The sequence below is a fragment of the Gouania willdenowi genome, chromosome 3 (assembly GCF_900634775.1).
Source record: "Gouania willdenowi chromosome 3, fGouWil2.1, whole genome shotgun sequence".
Lineage (NCBI taxonomy): Eukaryota > Metazoa > Chordata > Actinopteri > Blenniiformes > Gobiesocidae > Gouania > Gouania willdenowi.
Genome location: NC_041046.1, coordinates 37,561,653 through 37,585,311, shown reverse-complemented (window position 1 = coordinate 37,585,311; position 23,659 = coordinate 37,561,653). Strand labels below are relative to the sequence as shown.

The 23,659-nt window shown below is 36.7% G+C and overlaps 1 protein-coding gene across 2 annotated transcripts in view; it reads right to left on the bottom strand.

The window, feature by feature from the left end:
- The window catches only part of glceb (glucuronic acid epimerase b), a 61,828-nt gene extending 38,282 nt beyond the window's left edge, over positions 1 to 23,546 (bottom strand). For both annotated transcript variants that reach the window (XM_028442051.1, XM_028442052.1), the window contains exon 1: positions 23,362 to 23,546. The gene's annotated coding sequence lies outside the window, so the exon portion shown is untranslated. The remainder of the gene's footprint in view (positions 1 to 23,361) is intronic.
- Positions 23,547 to 23,659: the final 113 nt, after the last annotated feature.

The window sequence follows — 23,659 nt, the reverse complement described above, 5'->3', positions numbered from 1 at the left end:
CATGCCCTACAGCTAGGGGGCTCTAGCGCTCCTTTTTAAGGACACATGTTGTACACATGCTGGGTGTGGTGCGGTTATAACTTTCATCTGGACGGTGTTGTTATGTTTTTGACGGAGAAGAAAAAGTCCTAACGTGGAGTTGATCTTTGACTAACAAAACTGACCCGTTATCATATGAGATGCTAACAGAAAGCAAACACAAGAGGAAGGTTACGTTTTATGTAAACTTGCATGCAAGATGGATTTTCCTGGTGTTCACAAACACCAGAATCCATTTTTTGCTGCTCCCGCCTTTGCCTTTCGAATGCAGATCGAACAGGTTCAAACCAATCATGTGGCAGCGTCGTGGTTTAGGGCAGGATGTGTGTGAAGAAGTCAGAAGCACCCAAGCAAAACTGGCGCATGTGCAGTTGCGGGGAGAGGAACTCGCTGGGCTACCACTATTAGCATAGCACCTAATCAAAATAGAAAGATGCTATAAACTCAGTTTTAGAAGAATCCAGCATTTCCTTTTTGAATGAGCAATAGCGAGAGCCACTTTGTGCATTTCCGGATGGTAAAGACAACAAAACGGAGCCTTCTTGTTGTTGTAGCAGCGTCTCTGCGGCGCATGCTGATGGCATCATCATTTGTTACCATGTGATTGGCTAAAACAAATCATGGTGGACAGGCGCTTCACCCAATCAGCTTCAAGCATTCTGTTCATGTCCCTGCCTGGTTCCGAAAGGATTCACCAGACACACTCGACTTAGAGAGAGGGCTACACATCAATCTGGCTCTTTCCAGGTTACGTTTTATGGGCTTATCTATTAAAGACTCAGTAATTGTGATAATTGTAATTGACTTAAATTGTAATTGGAAAAAATGCTGGTCATCATAATCATAATTGAGTTGTAATTGACCATGGATAATTGAAGATGTAGTTGTAATTAAAAAATGTAATTGACCCCAACCCTGATGTTAACTAGATTTGTTTTGATTATATAGGCATACAGTAAGAGAACCATTATTACTCAAATGCTTCACCAGCAAATCTCTTATCAGGCTTTGCTCTGCAGTGGCACCATTTTAAAAGCCTTCTCCGTCCCATTTAATCAACCTTTTTAAGCAAGAGGTTGACATCCTGCATATGAATCATGACCATAGACGTTACGACTCTCCAGTGAATACATATCAAACATTAGGTAGAGGATATCTCGTTCACAAACGTTTGACTCAGAACGATATTAGGCCATTAATTATTCTAGTAGATCGTCATTTGCTGTCGTTGTCACACACAGAGCTATCTATCAAATCCTGCAGCTGGGGAAAAAGGAGACTGGAGGTCCCATCTGTTGGGTATTCATGATACATTCATTTTCTGTGGGGAGGTGGACGGCTGGCCAAACAGCAGATAATAGCACCAGCATATTCAACCCTAACCATGGTAATACTCACCACTGATAATGTGAAGCACAAATCTACGTACATAGAAAAGCTACATGCTGAAAATGATTTCAATGGGTTTTGTGTTTTTGGACAAAAAGTAAATTGATTAAACACAATCACCCTCAACATAAGCCAATAAACACAAAAAAATGTGTTGGATAAAGCAAAAAGAATCACAATATCCATCGTTAACCAATATGGCTACTGTAGAAGTGTGTTTATGTATAAATTAAAAGTTGTTTTTAAGGCATGCTAATATACGGTGTGTACTTGTACAAATATTTTATTTATTTTTTTTTACCAAAATTAACTCTTAACTGAAGTGTTATCAAGTTTGACCTGATCAGATATTGAATATAGGTCTGGTATGAAATTATAATAACCTGCATCTAAAATCTCCAATATCTCATTTGTTTGCTTTTTATTCATTGTGGTTATTTTTCAGGATCTTCAATTTTATTTTTTTCAATTGTAGAATAATCTTATTTTTAATGTTAAAATGGTAATAAGGTTTTAATCACAAACAGGTCAGTTTCTCCTACACCTATGTTGATGTCTCACTACTAGAAATACTGTATCACTCAATTAAGCCTTTTCAGACAATCCACACAACAAGATATTAGCAATAAAAGTATGCATGATTCATGCAAATATGGTATCAGATCGATAACTGTATTGGCTAATAATGAAGTTTGCACTATCTGTATCCGTAAGTAAAAAAAGTTGTATCAATACACCCATAGATGTTTGACATATAAAGAGAGAGAGAAAGAACTAAATTAACCAGCATCAAGCCAGTATTTAAGAGGTGTTTATTACATTTAAGATTAAATACAAAAGGGAAGAGACAACCTTATCTAAATAATACAATTTCTGATTATTTTCAAATTAAAAGGTATTTCCAATAGAAAGACTATGATGAAACACCATTTCAATTCAACGTTTTAGCACTTACTTGCGTGCTATCCTGTTCATCTGACTTTATGATGTTATTCCCAAGACTAGGAACATTACTGATGACTTTTGATGTTGTACTTAGTAAGAAATTAGAAAATCAGACTTAAATATGTTGATTGAAACTCATGTAGATGCAACAGTCAACCATCTGACTAGTCCAGATGCACTCATGCCTTCCTGTTAAACAAGGCAAGGCAAGGCAAGGCAAGGCAAATTTATTTGTATAGCATATTTCATACTCAAGGCAACTCAATGTGCTTTACATGATAAAACATTCAATTGTTTAAAATCAATAAGAACATTTAAAATCATCAGTAAAATCAATTAAAATCATCAGTAAAATCATCATGACATCAACAACATGACTAAAAATCTCTCAATCATATGCAGTAGAGAAAAAAAAGTGCCTTTAACTTTGATTTAAAAATGTTCACATTGGATGCTGACTTCAGCTCTGCTGGCAGTTTGTTCCACTTCTTTGCAGCATAACAACTAAAAGCAGCATCACCATGTTTACTATGAGCTCTGGGCTCCACTATCTGACCTGTGTCCATGGATCTGAGAGACCTGCTGGGTTCATACCTGACTAACATCTCACTGATGTATTCTGGACCAAACCCATTCACACATTTATACACCAGCAGCAGAACTTTAAAGTCTATTCTGAGGCTGACTGGGAGCCAGTGTAAAGACTTTAAAACTGGAGTAATGTGTTCTGACCTCTTTGTTCTGGTTAAGACCCGAGATGCAGCGTTCTGAACCAGCTGTAGATGTTTGATGCTCTTTTGGGGGATTCCTGTCAGAAGACCATTACAATAGTCCAGTCTGCTGGATATAAAAGCATGGACCAGTTTCTCCTGATCTTTCTGAGTCATTAAATCTTTCACTCTGGAGATGTTCTTTAGGTGGTAGAAGGCTGTTTTTGTGATAGATTTGATCTGACTGCTGAATGTAAGATCTGAGTCAATCAGAACACCAAGGTTTTTGACTTGGTCTTTAGCTTTTAAAGATCGAGACTCAAGATAATTGCTGACAGCTGTCCTCTTTTCCTTGTTACCAAAGACAATCACTTCCATCTCGTCATGATTTAGTTGAAGGAAGTTTTCACTCATCCAGCAGTTTACTTTTTCTAAACAGTCACACAACACCTCAATGGGACCATAGTCATCTGGGTTCAATGATAGATATAATTGTGTGTCATCTGCGTAGCTCTGATAATCAACCTTACAGTTCTGTAAAATTTGTCCTAAAGGAAGCATATAAAGGCTAAACAGAAGAGGTCCAAGAACAGATCCCCGATGAACCCCACAGGACATTGGTAATCTGTCAGATTCAAAGTTTCCAATGCTTACAAAACAGCTTCGCTCCTCCAAGTATGACTTAAACCATTGCATTACTTTTCCATTTAGTCCAACCCATGTTTGCAATCTGTGCAACAAAATTGTATGATCTACAGTGTCAAATGCAGCACCTAGATCCAACAGAATGAGAACAGATACTTTTCCTGAATCAGTGTTCAACCTTATGTCATTGATCACTTTGATAAGAGCAGTTTCAGTGCTGTGATGAGAACGAAAACCTGACTGAAATTTATCAAATATTTTGTTGAATGTTAAGAATTGACTCAGTTGGTTGAAGACCACCTTCTCAATGATCTTGGCCATGAATGGAAGGTTGCTGATTGGTCTATAGTTAGCCAGTATAGAGGCATCCAGTGTTCTCTTTTTTAACAGAGGTTTCACAGCAGCTACCTTCAGGGATTCTGGTACGGTGCCTGATCGGAATGAGCAGTTAATTATCTGACACAAATCAGTGACAATTGACTTTACAACAGTTTTAAAGAAGTTTGAGGGTATTGTGTCAAGGCAACACGTTGATGGATTCAGCTGCTGAACAGTCTCCTCTATTGTTTTTGGGTTCACTGTAATAAACGCTAACATTGTAGTTGACTCATCCCTCAGTGGTCGAAGCTGTTCAAGCTTTTTGTGATTTTGCTGGTTTGTTCTGATGTTTGACCTTATTGATTGTATTTTTTCATTGAAATATACAGCAAATTCATTGCATTTTCCAGCTGACAGTAATTCAGGGGCTATCTGATCTGGGGGGGTTGTGAGCTTTTCAATTACAGAAAACAACGTGTGAAAGTTGTTGACATTTTTGGCAATAATTTCAGAAAAGTATTTCTGCCTTGCTTTGAACAAGCCATCATTGAATTTTCGCAACAAGGAGGAAACCTTAGATCAGAAACATTGGTTGCCTCTAACCTCAATAAACTAGTTTGAGTTACATAAATGCCAGTTTCTAAATTGCGTCTAATTCCTACTAGTAAAAATTACAACATAAATCCTAAATTTCATGTGTAAATTATGAACACGCTCCAGGGAGTTCGCTTTTAAACACTGTGTGGTTTGGCCAAAAATTGAAAAAAAGTGCTACACCCACTAATTGCCTCCACCCTGACTGCGTGGTGGAAAGCCCTGGACATTACAAATGTTCAATTAAAAACTAGCATGCTGTCTCCAATCTGGCACAACCCTGACTTTAGAAACAGAAAAACACCGCTCTATCTAAAAACATGGGAAGATAGCGGAATTATTCATCTCCAAGACCTCTTCGAAAATGATAAGCTCAGGACATATAACAATCTAACCCAAACATTTAATATAAATAAAAGTAATTTTCTTCAATACCTACAAGTAACAGAGACAATTAAGAAAAATACGGCAATAGATTTAATCACCTTGCAACCTCCAGAACTGGCCATATATATGAAAAATATCTCAACAAAAACAAAAAAACTCTCAAAAATATACAGAGCACTCTTGAACACTAACTCTAATCACTTACCAATCGCTAAATGGGAAGCTGAACTCTCAATCACCACGAACACCGATTTCTGGACAGAAATTTGTTGCAATACCTTTAAGATGACTAAAAACACAAATCTTCAGCTAATTCAATACAAGGTCCTCCACAGATCCCACATTACCCAACAGAAAATGTATAAAATGGGCTTCTCCCCAACAGACATCTGCTCTCAGTGCACCCAGGGAACAGCTGATTCATATTTACATGCCGTATGGCTTTGTTCGCCAGTTCAACAGTTTTGGTTTCTAATCACTGAAAAACTGTCCTCCATTTTGGACTACAGGATTCCTCTATCTCCAAATCTATGTCTGTTAGGAGACCTGACTATGCTTGATATTCCAGCAAACCAATCACAATCCATCCTTGCGGCACTTGCCATAGCAAAAAAAACAATATTAGTGAATTGGAAAGATAAAAAATCCTTAAACATAAACCAATGGCGAAATCTCCTCATAGAATTTATTTCCATGGAAAAGATGTCTGCTCTCAGAAAAAATAAAATAACCTGCTTTGAGGAGCGTTGGACTCCTTTTCTAATTGCATTGAATCTTGATTTTTCATTTTTAGCCTGATGATCTAGCCTGCCAGCAACTGCCAGCACTACTCTTTAAAAAAAAAAAGAAAAAAAGTGCTACATTTGGACCACTAAATTCAAAATTGCAGACTTTCTGTTGAATTTAGGTTATAGCTCCAAATGACATTTTTGCTAGTCACAGTCTACTGCATACACCTACTGAATGCAATCCAGCTCGTTCAAACCAGTGAAAAGTTACAAACTCTAGGAGGCGCTAACGAGTCCTGAAATTGCATCAAAAAACTACACATTATATTTTTCACCAAACTAAACCTTTTGGCCAAATTTCACGAAATTGCACCCCCGGGAAGGGCCTCACAAATCCGAAGAAGAAAAATCTATACACATACATACCACATTTGGTGCGAGGGCTTTATTTAGTTGTTCAACTGAGCCGTCTTTGTCATTTTGTTTGGCTGTCCCTTTAACTTATAAATACATTTTAATCAACTTGATATACTGCATGAAGTAAATAGAAATCTTGCTCTGGGTCCACAGATCTTCATAATACAAGACGAAGGCTTACTCCCAAGGCCAAGCCCTAATTAATGTTTTAGAAACATTTTACATAAGTAATGCAGTGAGTTTATTCAAAGTGCAAGAGTGAAATCAAATCACATGAGGCGCCCATTACCAAAGTGAAGCATATTCCCCCAAAGAATGAATTCCATGCCAACCTCCTATAAACCTCAAAACTTTGGGGCCATTTTCACACTGAATTAAGACAACAATGAGAGTTTCAGCTCAACCTGGTCACATGGTTGGAGAAGTGTTGTGGTTGTCACAAAAGCTCAAGACATGAGATGGTAAATTCAATTCTGATGTTACTTAAGGTTGCTTTGCACACAAGTTGAGGACTTTTGCACCAATAATAATCAGTTTCACCACTTCATCTTTGGTCTCCATGTTTTCTTTTTTGCATAATGGCTTTCTTTTTAATTTAAATTTCACTAATGGCCCATGTTAGATTTCCCATTCATTTAAAGACGTTACATTACTGACAATCCACACTCATTGCATGGACAGAATTCCAACGACTTGGATTACAGAAATTGTTATAGTGATACAGTTGAAGGAAATTTTGCTTTTAGGGGGCCAGGTGGAGTTGATGTGTAGACACAAGGGAAACTTAAACAAAGACATGTTTTCGAGAGGATAAGTCTGAGAGTGGCAGGCTGCAAAAGGAAAGGAACGCTTGAAAAAGGAAGCCAAGATGAAACTAAGCAAACACGGGTTTAGGAATTTTTGGAAGCTGAGCAAACATCCTTGATGTATCAGCTCTCTGTGGTGCTTGAAGTTAGAGAAGTCTGCATCTCTACTTTAGTGTTTAACTTTCTTCAAGACAAAGGATGAGAATGAAATGAATATACACACAAACTTAAGCTCACTGATTAAACACAGTAACCATTATGCGCCATTATATAAAAACAACCACTACACGTAACAGAATGCCAGACACAGTAACAGTTGTCATTTTCAAGTTCTTTTCATTATCTTAAACAACTTTACTAAGAAGAATACATTGAGTACAACTTTGCTTATTAAACTTCCTGCTCTACCTCCTCAACTACTGCTGCACACGAACTCCACTGAAAAACAAACCTTCCAAAAATTACATGGAAATTAAATTATTCTACCAAAGTGTCTGCGGACGTCAAATGATGCTGATGGTGACGTCAAATGAAGCTGGTGCGCGTTCTCGACGGCTTAGAGAGGCAGCCCAATACCGGAAATAAAGAAGAATGAGAATAAGACGGCTTGGAAAAAAGACAAGCATGGTGGACTAAACTACTGTTTGGTTCCACAGATGTACGCAGAGGCATGTGCACAGGTCTTGCAGTAAACAGTCACATGAACAGTGAGTAAATAAATATCCGTGTCACAGTTGGAGTGCCAATCGGGCCGCATTTTCTCATCCGAGTTCGACCCAACAGTGAATACCGCTTTTTTTTTTTCACTAAGAACTGACATATTTACATTTGTTTTAGTTGTAAGCACCGATTTTATTAACAACTGTTAATGTCAACATCAGATCAGTGCACGGGTAACAAGCGAATGTTAAACACAAACAGGGGCGCAGTGCACACAAGAGACCCATCGGATCTATTTACATAATTAAATTCATGTATCAAAGATAAGGATAATCCATGTTATTGTGCAGAAAAATAAATCCGTGGATCATTGCTCTCACTGTTATAGTTAAAGGTGCATTCTTCAGGGCTACATCGGCTGTGGCTGCTGCAGCAGGAAAGAAATGCTGCGTGCAAACGACACTATGTGACCGAACCCGACCCGTCCGGTGTCGTCGGGTCCCGTCAGGGTTTGGTCAGGTATCCATCCTCTAGTTACAGTATCAGTTGTGCTCTGGTGATAAACAAACAGTTGATGCGCCCCCGCGGTGTCTTGGCTGATTGCTGCAGTTACACTAACCACCGTGGTGTCACTATGGAGTCTGATTTCTAGATCCAGCCCTATGCTCTTTTAATGAAGAAAAAGAAATCAATAACCACATCAGCCAAAGAGGGAATATTTTAATTTGCTTGTTTTACTGTTAGCAGGATTACATTATAAGTACGTAACCAAAGATAGAACCAACTTAACTGAGATTACATGTCCTTTTTTGAAGGGGATCTGGATCAATATACTGATTCTTCAGTTTCAAAAATAAATAAATCTTAATCTCTCATCATTGGCAGAATTAGAAAAATCATTATCTCAGTTCGTAAATTATTTTTTAAATTTAACTTTGTTATGCTGGGTTGATTCTGATCGGATCTGAATTTTGCACTACAGATAGAAAAAGACACACTGTATTGTTATTAATGGGGAAAGACATTTCTTCCAACATTTAAAGTGTGAATGATTATGGTACTATTATCTGAATCACTGATCCAAATAACTGACACTATCTGGCAAACAGGATATTTGGCACTTGGTGGAGGTTTGTGCTCTCAGAGCTCTCTTGTGTATGTTTATTTAGTCTCAAACACAATCTCTTAAAAATTAATGCTAAAAAATTGTGAAAAAGACAATGCTAAAACTTAAAAACATGCTTGTGGCCTCTTTCTTTTTTTGACGAACAGGGACAGGGAGACATTTGCTAGAACACAACAGTGAACCATCCACCTTTCACATGAAGACAAGACCTGCATCTCCAGAACCTTGTTAGTTATCTGAAAAGGCCACCGACTACTTTGGAATATTAAGGAGCTAAGCTCATGCTGTCGAAAATCAAAAGGCTCTAGGCAGACAGTGGAAAGCCACAAAAAGGCTTTGATGGACTATATGGCTCAATCTCCTGCAGATATGATGGAATGAGAGAATTAAAGACAGGGGAACAAAGAATCTTTGAGGAAGTAGGGCGGGAGACGTTATTCTTCTCCTCACTATTCTTCATATGCATATATCATTATTCTTGAATGAAACCGTCAAGCCTTTAAAATGTCAAGACTTCTGACAGAAAGCATGAAAGCAAGAGAGAGAGGCAGAAAAAAAAAAAGAAATTGAAAAAATAAAGTGGGACACCATAATGTTTTCAGGTCATTTGTTCCTAATCAGGCACACACCAATAATACATACTAGTTTGTCTCACTTCCAGTAATGTACGAAGGCAGAGAGTGTATCTATCATTAATAAGCCGGTCTTACATCCAGTAAGCTTTATGCTTTATGGTTCTGCTGTGTTTTTGTCCCGTTATATAGAAAAGAAAGCAGTGGTTGACGTTAATAAGAAATAATACAAGTATTGGATTTTATCACGATACTTGTGTGTCGATTCGATATCGAATGCGATCCAATAGTTACAATTACTGCAATAATTTTATTTCTGTTATTTTTCTTATCAAAAAAACTAATTAATAATACACTTCTAGAAACAATATACAAGTCATAGTTCCAAAAAACAATGGACATCACAAGTCAGTCATTTGATCTGACATGTATCTCAACTGAAACATGCAGACTTCGTAAAAAAAATAAGTTTTTTAAATGAATAAAAAAAAAATAATTCTTCATATAGTCCCAAAAAAAAAGTCATGATATACAGTGGTTTGATTTTTTTTCTTCCACAATTTAAAAATGCACAACAAACCAATCCAACTCAGTGGATTAACGACAAAAAGGTACAACTTCAAACCACTTCTCAGTGGTCTGTAATCATTAGCAGGGTGAACAAAATTGTATAGGCATTGAAAATATAAACAAAATAAAAATGCAACTATTCACAATACAATAGATGACAGATTAACATATCTTCTATTTTCATCTAGATGTATATCTAGCACAAAGTCTTCATGAGAAAGTTAAGAAAATAAATTCTGTAAATCCAGAAAACAACACAATTAAGAGTGTTTTTCATGTTTAAATACTTTGACTCAGCTAAATGCAGTATGATATTGAAAAAGAATACATGGAACATGCGTTAGTAACATATGAAGTGATTATTCCAACCAAGAACAGGAAACAATGAAACTTGGATAGAAGGCATTAAAAAATGGAGCTGAGTTCAAGTCTAAGCTACAACTCTGATAAATAATTTACAAAAATTCCATTTACTGATCTAATTGGTTTAGGTACAAGATATTGTAGATTGAAGCTTATATAGAGTGTTTTTGAGAGAAGCAAGAGAAGGATAAATATGTTTTTTGTGAGGATTTCCTCTCCAGAAGAACTGATGGTCAGTGAGTAAATAAAATGATTGGATCTCCAGCAGTCTTCACGAGAATAATTATACAAATGGCGAGATCCCATTAAAATACTTATGCAAGCGAGGATGAGCAGCACAGCATGTGACTAAGAGCAACTTTTCAACAAACAAGTTGATCTAATAATGGCACCGAATACAGTTCCAGTGAGAGAATTAAGCATTAGTTTGGAAGACAATTTGATGACACAGATTCTGATAACTTTGGTAACGGCTTTAAGTGAAGTTGGACAACGATTTGTCAGAAGTATCTGTTAAACTTGTGAAAGAAAAAAAATGGTCTTTCGTGGTCCGAGGAGACAAGACTATTATTATTGGGCTCTGAGGGATGGAAAATCAGCTGAAATGTCAAGCGTCTGCAGGCCTCGAGCAACAGGAATGTGCGAGTGTGTGGTACTGAAGACAGAGAGAGAGAGAGAGAGAGAGAGAGAGAGAGAGAAACAGAGACAGAGACAGAGACAAAGAGACAGAGAGAGAGAGAGAGAGAGAGAGAGAGAGAGAGAGAGAGAGACAGAGAGAGTTGTCTTAGTGAGAAAGGTAAAAGCCCTGAGGCGGTTTTTAAAAATGTCTTCCCTGTCGACCTTGTTTTTGCTACTTTTTATAGATTTCCATTAACTGGCCTTTTTGTGCTAATTATTACTTCTGCCATGAGTTGCGATGCCCTGCCAATTTCCCTCTTCATTTTCTCTTATGAATGTGATCGCCCATGGACGAGCACTTTCAGATGCTCTGTGACAGGTTTTCTTCTGCTGTAATACTAGACCCTATCTGAATATTTGAGGGAGCACTGAATGTTGCATTCATGGTACATGCATCAAACTGCCTGAATTTATTTAGTGGATTCAAGAAATTTAAATCGGCAAGCTCTACAGACTGTCTAACAAAGCTAAGCCAGTTTTGTTTCTTCTTTATATTAAGGACCAGCATGTCATATGACAGATTGTAACCCAGAGGGCCCATGTGGCTTGGCTCTAAAACTTCTGCCATCACACAAATGTTGACAAGATGAGAGCTTTTCTACCATAATTTATGCCACTTATTGAACTATTTGAAATACACACAAAGCATAAATGACTATAAGCTTGGACAACTTTAAAACAAATGTGTTAAATGGCTGCACAGATTTTTCACTTCAAAATCATTTATAAAGAGACCATTTAGAAAAAATACACTTGGAAACTAACCGGATATTTATTTTAAATTGTGTCATATTTGTAAAAAAAAAAAAAAAACAATAATTATGTGGGTTATTTTGACTTCACATTGTTGTTACCGGGAAATAGGTGATGATGAAAGTCACTGTAAGAACCTCTAAGATATTTTTTTTGTTCAATTAATGGGCTCCTATAAAATAAGAATTATAGTATTCTTACTGCTCCTTTCCAGTCATGTGGGGTATCAACTGAGTCATTAAATGTTCTGTATGTAGTGTATGTGATGATTTGTTTTGGTATTATGCACCTTCATTAAATTAACACTAAAAAAAATGAGTATCACTGAAAAGCCTAGGATCTCTAAAATATAAATACTGGCATGCACTACATAAAATAGTGAAATATCGACACCAAACTGGCACTAAATGAAAGCTTAGACTATATTTATTTCTACTAGAGTGCTTGCTGTGTGAACCTTTAGGCAAAATCAGGAAACACCAAGAAAACATTTTTCACGGTTTTAGAATCTTTATGGTAGGTCAACAAAAAGGTCTGTTTTATACAGTGCAGTGGTTCCATTTTGCATTTTAGTCAAATCATGTGTACCCCCTCTTCATTTCATGAGTACCCTCTCCTGAATTTCATACGCTTTTTTATTTGTGGAACAGCGCACTCTCCTAAAACCTTAACTGAGTCTCGAACATTGGTTCCCAAAGGTTTAATATACAAATTAAATCATTTTATCAGAATCAACTTTATTGGCCATATAATGTATGGTATGATGTATTGGTGAACTGTGCTCTCTCTAACAATGTAAACATTAAGTAATCACAAATAAACTAGAAAAAATATAAACAGTAGTTAAAGACTAATATGTGCAAAACTGAATAAAATAATATAACAAGATAATAATAATAACAATAACAATAATAATAATAATAATGATAATGATAATAATAATAATAATAATAATAATAATGCAGTGATGAGAAGTGCAGGTGAACATTTGAATTAAATAGTATATGTTTATGTACATTCAAGTGACAGTTTGTTTCAGGGTTGCTACATGTTTAGTTCCAGGGTTATTTCACAGAAACAGGTCCGACACTTTATGTGATTACTTCAATAGTAAGTGTGATAAAATGGCCTCTGCAGCATACAATAATCTTGATTTCAATAAATTACAGGAGAATGTATTTTTTTGAGCAATAGCACTGTTAGTTTGTGATGAATTTCCAAAAAATAGGCTAAAAAGGAACTCAAAGCAGGCACCTCAGTGTGTGTTATGTTGTTGGAGCACCTCACAGGCAGAAAAAAGCCCTGGCCCATCACATTCCTTAGCACTAACAGGGCTGTCAGACCTGGAGTAAAGAAGAGGCGCAGAGAAACAGGAGAGACAATATTCTGCTCTAATTGTACAACGAAGCCTATTCATTCAGTAGCACTTGTTCAAATATAAAGCACTGGAGGGAAAAAGGCCACGTGCAGTCAGCTTTAATCACTAGTTTCCATGGGACTCATCAGTGTGAGACGGCAACTTTGAGTGTTTACATTAGCAGATAAAGGGTGTGATTACATGCATTTGCCTTATAAAAATAAAGATGACTTTTCAATGTGAAATAAACATTTTTGATGGATGTCGGAAACTTTTTTTTATTTGACTTTAACTCTGAACATACTCTGGGTATAAAACTATATGGTGTGTAGAACATTGTTTGAGTTTTAAAAAAATCTGGCCACTACCCACCACCCTCCTTGTTATAATACACGATGCATCTTTTGACGTTTTATTTTCGCTACATCTTGCACAATATATCATCAAATTTTTTGGTGTCATCATTGCAGAACTCTGAAGACAAATAAAATAACCATTGATTATTAACAATCTGACAATACCAAGAGATTAGGTCATTGTACTTAAAACGGTTTTATGATATTTAATCAACCAACTACTTCCACTTCAAGTTTTCAGCATTGACCTCTAGTAAATAATAGAGGCAGGGTTCAAAAGTGAAAACACATCCAAACAATATAAAAATGTCTAAGTGCTAATGAGGCAGGTGCAGATTGTGGTACAGTGAACACAAAGGAGACATCATCAGAGCTTTGCATGTCCATCCAATCTCATGAATAAAGAATAGTTCTCCCAGGCCAAGGTCGTGCTTCCCACTCCATAAGAAGGAAAACTTCATTTGTAAGTCTAATCCAAAGTGAATGTCACAGGGGCACATAGAGGGATGGGTGTGGAAGGCTAATTCCACTTTAAGAAGATTAGGCAGCTCTCAGTTTTCACAGAATTGAAGTGTGTGGAGTTTTAAAGATGGCTATTAAAACAATTAACTAACGACATTTGTCCACCGCAACGTAGTAAGAGGGAAAAGTTCTTCAGAGGGTGAATGCAAAATGGCAGCAGAGGATATTTCAGCAGACAAGCTTACAATGCTGAGAGCTTCAATTATGAAAAATGGATGGAAAAGGTCTTCCTAAAATACAATGTAACATGTGATGCTTTTGGACAGCTCCAGTCCTTTAGAAAATGAAAAAAGCTTTCCTGGTACAGCTAAACACTCCACAGTAACTGTAATTACCTTCAACTCAACTGTGCTGACAGCCATTGTTATTTTTCAAAATAGGGTCCATTTCCTATTATTGTCAAATCTGATGTCATGTCACCAATAGTAATGTAAAAAAATATTGTTTTGCAAGAGCATGTTGGATTTGACTGTACTCAAAAGATTCCAAATTCACCAATTTTTCCATTTGGCTGGAAATCTGTACCATTAGCATAGTTTGCAATGGGCTTAGTATTAAAAAACAGTGTCCACTTTGTGTGACTCCAGTCATTTTTGCGTTAGGTTAAGCAGCACAACTGATCTAAAGGATGTAATGTACCTGCAAATTGGATTTCTGAAAAAAACCAGGATTTCTGACAGACTCAGGTCACTGGATCTAACATCTCTTAACTGTAAACCTCTTCCACTTTTTAACAAAACATTCCTTTTTGGGACTGAAAATAATTAATTTTTGACATTTACGATACACAAATACATACAAAAAAGGAATAAATCAAGCTGGCAGATGAATTTTATAGACACCAATGTTAAGAAAAATATGGACGAGTGAAACTACTGTAGCTAAAAGGTTTGGTGCCAATGATGTACATTCTACAAAGCTAATGCTAGATCCTCAATGTATGCCTCTTTTCCAGAATCTGTGCTTTCTGTAAGTGTATCTACCAACATAAGGCCTCCATAAGACCTCCCCTTTGATTCTGAGAAACAGATGGATATTGTGGAATTAACTTCCCGAATGAAGAAAACCTGTACGACACCATATGCATTTTCACCATATTTTCCCATTAAACGAGTGATTAAATGTGTAGCAAGTGTTCGGAAGACAGACATTTCAATAACATGCAAAATCTTGCTCCACAAAATTTCACAAGAATCTTGGGATATTTGGTGTGATTCGAGTGTACTGCTTTGAATTCTAAAGCAAAAAAAAATGTAATCAATTTAAAGACATAAGTCAACCTTTTTTGATTTTGGGATGTTTAGTTTGTGATAAATTTTATCAATTAAGGGAAAGCTGGCAAAATCAAACAGAAATGAGTAAAGCCTAATGTTAAAAAAAAGTGGAATTTGAAAAAGAAAATCGAAGGCCCTTAACGACACTTAAATTATCTGGCCCAGACGAAATTCCAGTATATGCACAAAAAACAACATCAAGGACAATGAAAAGTACCAACATATTCACAAACAACTGCAAGATACTTGACATTTGTATTATACTGTCAAGTTGAGCAGTTTTAACCTCAGCTCATGCACAGACTCCAACTGTTTGAACAAGTGAATGACAGGAAATCTGTTGAGTATTAAAGAAGAAATGTGAATTGTTTATCTTTTAGGTAAACCACAAGTGCATCTATAAAGAAGCAGCCATGGAGGGGGAATTTCTGAGATCACGTCAACAACATGTCTGGCTTACGAATGAGATGAACTCATGGATTTAAAAAGGGACAGACATTGGCTTCAAAGGTAAAATATGATCTCCACCAATGAACACTATCCTGCCCACACATTGAAAACCTGTAATAATATATTGTTTTGCCTGTGATTGGTCAAGAGGAGTGTTCGGCATCTCTGGGAGGGCTGTGGCTCAATAATATGAAAACATATCAATTGCTGGCGTACATCTTTGAAACACGCTGTGACTGGCTCTACTGGTGGGTCACAGGGCAAGAGCCATAATGGCATCCCACAGCAAGGCTAGACACGTTCATCCCTTCAAACCACAGCAAAGGAATTAGTGACTGCTTATTTGTAGGCTGCAAACACTAAAATACAAAAGCAAAATGCAAACTGAAACAACCAGGGTAAAGGTGATGAAGGCAGAAAAATTGTGAACAAATAGCATCTTTAAGAACAATCCCAATCTATTAGAGGAAACACTGAATTACTTTATAAAAGTTTCTACCAACATTGGAAAGAAGTTCTGAATTAGCAGCATCTAACGTTCCTTTGTCACCGTGTCTAACGTCTTATGTTTTAACACCATCGTATTCAAAGAAAAAAAAAACTGCAGATATCTCATAATAAAAGGGTCATTTTTAAAATCAAACTTTGCCTAGCATCAGGTTTTATTTTGTTTTGCCTAAATCCCAGCGGCGTGCCAATGCCTGGGGTATGACGATAAAACTTTTTAATTTCCAATACGATACTGATACTGCACCCTTGAGTATTGCGTACTTTTATTACTTACTTACTTATTTAGTATTGTGAAATGTTAGCAAAGGCTTGATCAAGAAATGTTACTCAGAACAATACTGAGCAGTAGGTATGAGAATACATATCCATTTATTATGAACCAATGGGTTACATGCATTTTAACCTGCTTAATCATTAAAGTAATTTTTTGTAAAAAATTAGAAAACCCTAAAAAAATAACCTCAACAAATCCAATAACAATCCCTTTTATACAAGTGATTTTAAATGGGGGCCAATATATTCAGATACTTGTTTTTTTGCTGATTTTGTACAGAAATGACAAGGCCGAACCAAAGCATACAAAAGTGTTGTTCTGGAAAAGTACACTTTGAAAATGTTTACATTTCATGCTAGGAGGGTATTGGATTTGAGCACGAGTTACAAAGAGACCGGTAGTCAGTATCTAATCTTAACTTATTTGAACTATGTAGTAGTTTTCGTTTATATCAATACATTTACAATTATTATTAATACACTACAATTACATTAGGTAATAATCACAGGTTAATATCTTCGAAAAGTGTAAGTGTAGGCAATGCACTGCCTTGCCCTGCAGCCTTCAGTACAGCACGGCTACATTCCTTTACAGGCTAATTAATTCATATTCAAAGCATATGTACGTTGTGTGTTGTGCCAGGAGTGTGATTGAATTTTGTCCAGTGTACCCTGAATGACAATAGATTTGTTCAAGTCTAAGTAGTTCCATTCAACACCTATGACCTCAACATTTTAAAGCCCAGTTTGTGCCTCAGCCACAAAGACACTTGACTTAATCAGGCAGTGTGCTGAAGGACACAGAGAAGAGACTGGTTTGGCTTTAGAAAGGGCGTGTACTAATTAATCAAAGCCTGAAAACATGATGCATCAGTTTGTTGAACGTAGCAGACAGCAGTGTAAGAAGTGCAATGTGAAAGGGTTACTGAGAATGATTAATTGTGGGTTCATCACTGTAATTTAGTCAACAAAGCAGAGAGTTCAGCAGCTTTGGCCTTTAAGAAACAATAAGGGATGGTATCAGGCTGTAAACAGAATATTAGAAAAAATAAAACTCATGCAAAATAAAATGTTACACGTTAAAAAAAAAAACATAAAAAGGAAAATAATTTGCCTGATAGGTAGCGTATCACATGTGAGGTCCGTTACCAGTCGGTTAACTGCAATGCAATTATACGCTGAATCAAATCAGTGGAACAACTGCAGGTTGTTGATGGGTAAAATGTAGAAGCAGCAATCCAATAAAAACTATTAAAAGCTGTCAATCATTTAAAAGAAACTGAGTTTATGAGACGAAATACAATTGTAGAAAACAGCCAACAAGAAGAGAACCACATCATGTGTTGCCTTCTGCCAACTACCCCCCACCCTGTCCCCCCCGCCCCCCCAACTGCACTTAATCAAGCATTAAGTACCCTCCACCTGCTCATTAACACAGATATGAAAATCTGAAAATAAAATGCCAGCAACTTGGCGTTTTCTAGTCTGCAGACATGTCTTCGATGATTTGGTTAAGTTCAGTCTACGTGGATATCTTTGCTGAACACATCCATTCAATTTCTACTACGACCACTTAGAGTAACAATGTGCAAGGTCAAAAATGTCTGTTGTGTGTGAGTCTGAGTGTATTTTATATTTAAGAATTATGTATGTCGTCGTACATGTTATTTTCTCTTTTATATTTCTTCTATTTCAAGTTGAACAATGTGCCGTGAATGACAAACACCACTTTATTTTCTGAATGCAAAAACTGAAGAATTTTAAATAAAAAACAAGACCTAAATCTGAAGTTGTCTGTCTTTCTCTGGCCCTCATAAATTCTAGATCTCATTCTAAATGAATACCTTTAAGGTGGGAACAACACAAACAGTACAAAGGGACCAAACTCTGCACGATCAATACAACAAAAACATAAAGCAGCCGTGAAGGCAAAAATACGCTGGACTGAATATCAAGAACGTGTACTTAACATAATGGCCAGTTTGTTTGCACAGCATGTTTTACGCAAAACAAATCAGGTCATGTGACAAAAAGCTGATTTACATTCAGATAAGTGCAGATTAATTTCCTGCAGAGAAAATACTTATTTTCACACAAATTGATTGATTAGATAAGTGTGATTGAGTATGAGATCAATAGCACCTAATCCAGAACCATAAATCAGCCACACACACACACACACACACGCACACGTAGCATCATGCATTAATTCTTTATTATTGGCTGGTTTGGAACTAAAGTGGAAGACAAGTTTAAGAAAACTGCTGTGATGTCTTTTTTTGGCAAGTTTGACCTTGATTTTATTATTAATTACTAAGGTTGTAAGAAGAAAACAAATTCTGCGATACATCGGAATATTTCACTGTGCGTTTAACATAATGATCCAAAAAATGCCCCAATTGATTTTTTAAATCATGTTATTTAATGAAAAGATTAAACACCTGGTCGCTAGGTGTCAGTGAACCAATAAACAACCTCACTCCTGATGACACTAAATTTTCATAAAAAATACTGGGCACTTTTATAGATGTATGTGGTTACTTATCTTAAGAACTTAGAATCAGAATCTGTTGTTGAAGCAAAAGTTAAACTTTTTTGAAAAATGTAATTTGACAGTTTGATAACCTAGCACTCGTTTTCTATGTTGAATTAGAGTTAGTTACCATTTACTTGTTCAAAAAAAAAAAAATGTGAGGTGAAATGTATAATTATTGATATTACATTATATCACGGTGTATATCATATTGTTTAGTATTGGGATATATATCGGGTTACATCGTATCGTGAAATGCAAATTGTGAATCTTTTTGTCAGATTTATGCCAATGCACAACCCCTTTTAAGTACCTATTTATACACAATGCTTTTTGGACCAGCGAGTCAGAGCAGCTATAGAACAACATTTCACTTTGACCATTACTATTGTCTATATCATCACCAATAACACCTTCTGTACATGTGAGTTTAAAGGTTTATACAAGGGTTTAAGGTTTCTATATAGAAATGAAAATTAGTGACGCACCAACGCGTCGACGTAATCAATGACGTTGACGCGCCGATGTGTCGTCCGACCAAAACAAAGATGGCGGTGCTGGAGAATAACTAACGCAAGTGGCTCCTCTGAGATTCACACACACACTTCTTAAGGTAAAACAAAAGTCTATTTTAATGCTACTTCTGACTCTGAATGCATTATTTTGTACTTTTATATTCTTACTTGAACTTTATTTTTGGAATTTTGAGTTGAAGAGCAATAAACATATATTGCAATGTTAAGAAATTTATGTTTTTTTTTTTCATTTTAGATATGTAAATCAAAATGTGTAAATTAATTTTCGTCAATTAATGGGGAGATAATCAATAGTCAAATCGAACTGGAAAAATTAATCGCTAGATTAATCGATGCACCAAAAAAATAATCGCTAGATTAATCGTTTAAAAAATTATTGTTGACTGGAAATGGTCCAAAAGGGCATTTTCAGGGTTCAGTCGAAACCCTTTTTTCACCAAAACAGGATGTTGTAATGACGCAGTCAGCACGTGCATGTCTGGATACGAGCCACCGTGTCTGGATACGAGCCACCGTGTCTGCACTGTGGACGTATTTCAATACATCTGAGCACTAAAACGTCTTCTAAGAAAAACATGCACCCTGCAATGGGATGTGGAGAACCTGCTTGAAGACGGAGAAGCATGCAAAATCCCAAAAGACTAGCATTTGGTATTTTTATGCTCCCTCTTATGAACTGTATTAGACCCAAGTAAATATATCTAATAATAATAATTCATATTTCAGCCAAAAATGTGATCATATTATTCAAATAAGTCAAACAAAAAAAAACACAGTGAACATCAGTAATTAATGTTAATTGTGCAAAATTAAAAAAAATACTTCAATTAACATAAAGTAAAACATGTCATTTATTTATTATATTTTTTTTTTAATCAAAACAATAAAGATACTTGCAGCCTATCCTAACTCAAACAGTAACTACCTACTAAAACTTTGCTTGGATATGGTAAAAATGTTGTTTTTAACCACTCAAATAAAATCTGTCTCAAAGCTATATACAGGTATATGAGGGAAAAATCTAACTGAATAATTCTATTTTTGAGTTTGTTGAGCGTCTCTTACTTCCGTTGATTTATAAGCACTCCTGCAGTTTGCTCCACACACACACCGGACGGTGGCACCTAGTCGTGTTTCCCTACGGGACGATGAGGTCATGAGGCATCTATGTATATGATGTCTATGGCTTGATCAAGGAAGCAAAACCTGTTGTTTTATCAGTTAATTATATTGGCAGAATGGCCAATGTCCAATACCTAATTTTAAAGCCTATATCGACCGATATGGATAACATGCTGATAAAATTGCGCGTCACTAGTTAAAACTCATTCAGAAACGTTCCCAAAGTACAAACAAAGAATGTCACAGTTTGCGTTATATGGAACTGCTTAGCCGCACAACAACTAAGTCCACTATCCTCATTGACCTTGTGAGATAAATTATAATTATCATATACAAACAGTGCATGTAATACACTAAGGTTATGGAAAGCATTGTGATACCTTGAAGTGAAAACCTTCGTCCTCCCACCAATGGAAGTGTTACTTTATGGGATTTAAGCAATAAACCACCAGGTCTGGGTTGTTTTGGGAGCAAAAGGAGGATCAACAAAACATTAGTCAGGTGGTCTAGTTGTTATGGCTCAGAGGTACGGTAGTTTATCAGAAAATGGGTTTATAGAGCGGCCAACACCTTGGATAGATCTATGGAAAACAGTCCCACAAACACTGCACTAGCTCAGCTGAAATCACTGAAGGTCACACAACATAGTAACATTCCCATCGACTCCCACGTTTAAAGATACTGACACGCTCGGAAATATTTGGATATATTTTCACAAAATTTCCTCATTGCTGAACTAACCAACAACCATCCTAAAAAGAACTTTATTGATCCCCAGTAGGGCTGGGCAATATATCGGGATTCAAGATATATAGTTTTGTAATTAGGCGATAAAGAAAATCACAATATCGCCTATATCGATATATATATCTTTATAACTTATTTTGTATGAAAATACTTGTTTCAGGAGTTACTGCTTTCTCTACTTCTGAAAAGCACAGTTTGTTGGATTTCTGAGTGCATCCTAACCCAGATTTACCACTAAGCAAGCCACACTACAGAACTCACTCACACGTGCTGTCCCTCATAGGAAAAAAGCCTCAAGTGGCACGAATTGTGCAACTGTTTATTAATAAATGTGTCTGTGTCGCATTTTGCATCAACAAATTTAACCTAGAAATGCATTTCTGGTCAGACTTCATCTTAATTAAATGTATCAAGATTTGTATCGTATATCGCCATTTTCGAGAAAAAAAATCAAGATATGTCGTGCAAAATGTAGGACATACATAATTTTAAAAAACAACAACAGCAGCAGAAAGAAAGACAACAAATGTGCAAACCACATAATGAACTCGGGCTGCATGATTATCAATATTGTAATCACGATTATAATCACAATTATTTATCATATTTAGGGAAATTAGTGTTTTTATTGCACTACTTTTAAACAAACAATATGTGTACAGTTTACAGTGCAAAATTAAGCTTTGAAACTAAATTGTAACAAAAATATATATAATTTTAAAAAAAATGTACTAAAGAATTTAAAATGGACCAAAAATTAACTGAATAAATACACGGAGTGCAGAGCCCGTATTTTAAAGGCCGTGGCTATGAATACTGAAACGTATCCATAAACTGCCACTATATGCATACGCAGCGCCCCTCACTGGCCAGTTTAGGTGACGTGGTAGTGCACCACATGACTTAAAGTTCCGTCAGTTGTATTTTAGCTCATATTTATTTTAGCTACCCTGCTAACCCTTTTATTTTATCACTATCACTATGTTGTATATTTATTTCAATGGTGGAATATATATATATATATACGTCAAAAGTGGGATTCGAACCATTGGCAGCAAAGGAAAGAATCCTTGAGTCAGGCGCCTTAGACCACTCGGCCATCCTGGTGAAAATACAGGCATATTACACTTATGTAGAAAACGTCATTGGTTGTACCTATAATCCCGGGTTCTGTGACTACGTTTATCTCTAGACACTTATTATTTTAAATGCAAAAATTGCCAACGATCAGGTTAATTTAATTGTGGCAAGCAAAATCGTGATCACGATTAAAATGTGATTAATTGTGCAGCCCTATAATGATGATAGCACTATTTGGCGCTCGAAAAATAAATTTGTGTTAAATTGGACACTGGGAATCCTGCAGGTTTATTTTACTTTAGAATGGAAGGAGTAACTCCACATAAGAGCAGCTCTCCTTATATATCAGCTACTAGTATTCAGTGAACTCCGTTCGTACTAGTGTTAGTGGAGAGTGTGGTGGATTGAATGCAGCAGGAAGTTTAAGGATCAGGATCTCAAAGCGCCAACAGAGGAACATTTACCTGCTCAAAGATGAGGGCTAGCTACGTTCACAAATACACCATGAAAGCGGCTTTTTTCGTTCGTAAGCAGCCCTGACAGGACAGTCATACTACTGTTATGGTGAGCATTGGGCTGGAGAGCTAGCCAAGGAGCTTTACATTCTAAGCAGATGTATTGTTAGCATAAGAGCTAACGGGGAAATGCATTCCAGAGAGCGAGTCGACGGGGCTTTAAAGTTCCAGCCTCCTTGTTTTTTCCCCACCGCGCAAACCACCATCAGGCTGTCACTGTTTCACCCAAACAATGTTACAATAAAGTGCACCACACATGAAACTTCAGCGGTGACAGCGGGGCCGAACAGTCCGGGGAGGTTTGAATATATTCTGGTGTCAAACTCAGCAGTAGCAGAGAGTGTCTGGACCGGAGTGAGGACAGGACGGAACGACGGTTGTCTTACCCGGACGGACGGAGAAGTCCTCACAGACCGGCTCGGTCAACAAAGCTCAGCTGCAGCTGTTCTCTGTGGCTCCGTAGGAATAAAAACCTGCCGTTGTGTCTTTGGTCGAATCACAGTCAGTCAGTTTGTGTTGTTGCAGCCGCTCAGTCACAACTGAGACTGAACACAACATACTTCTGCCTCTCACCAGGAGGAGCTGCGGTATCGCGAGAAATGACGAGAACTGTGGACCAATCAGATCAGAACGCTGAAGCACGGCCATTGTTTGATCTCTCAAATAAAATAAAATGAAGTAATA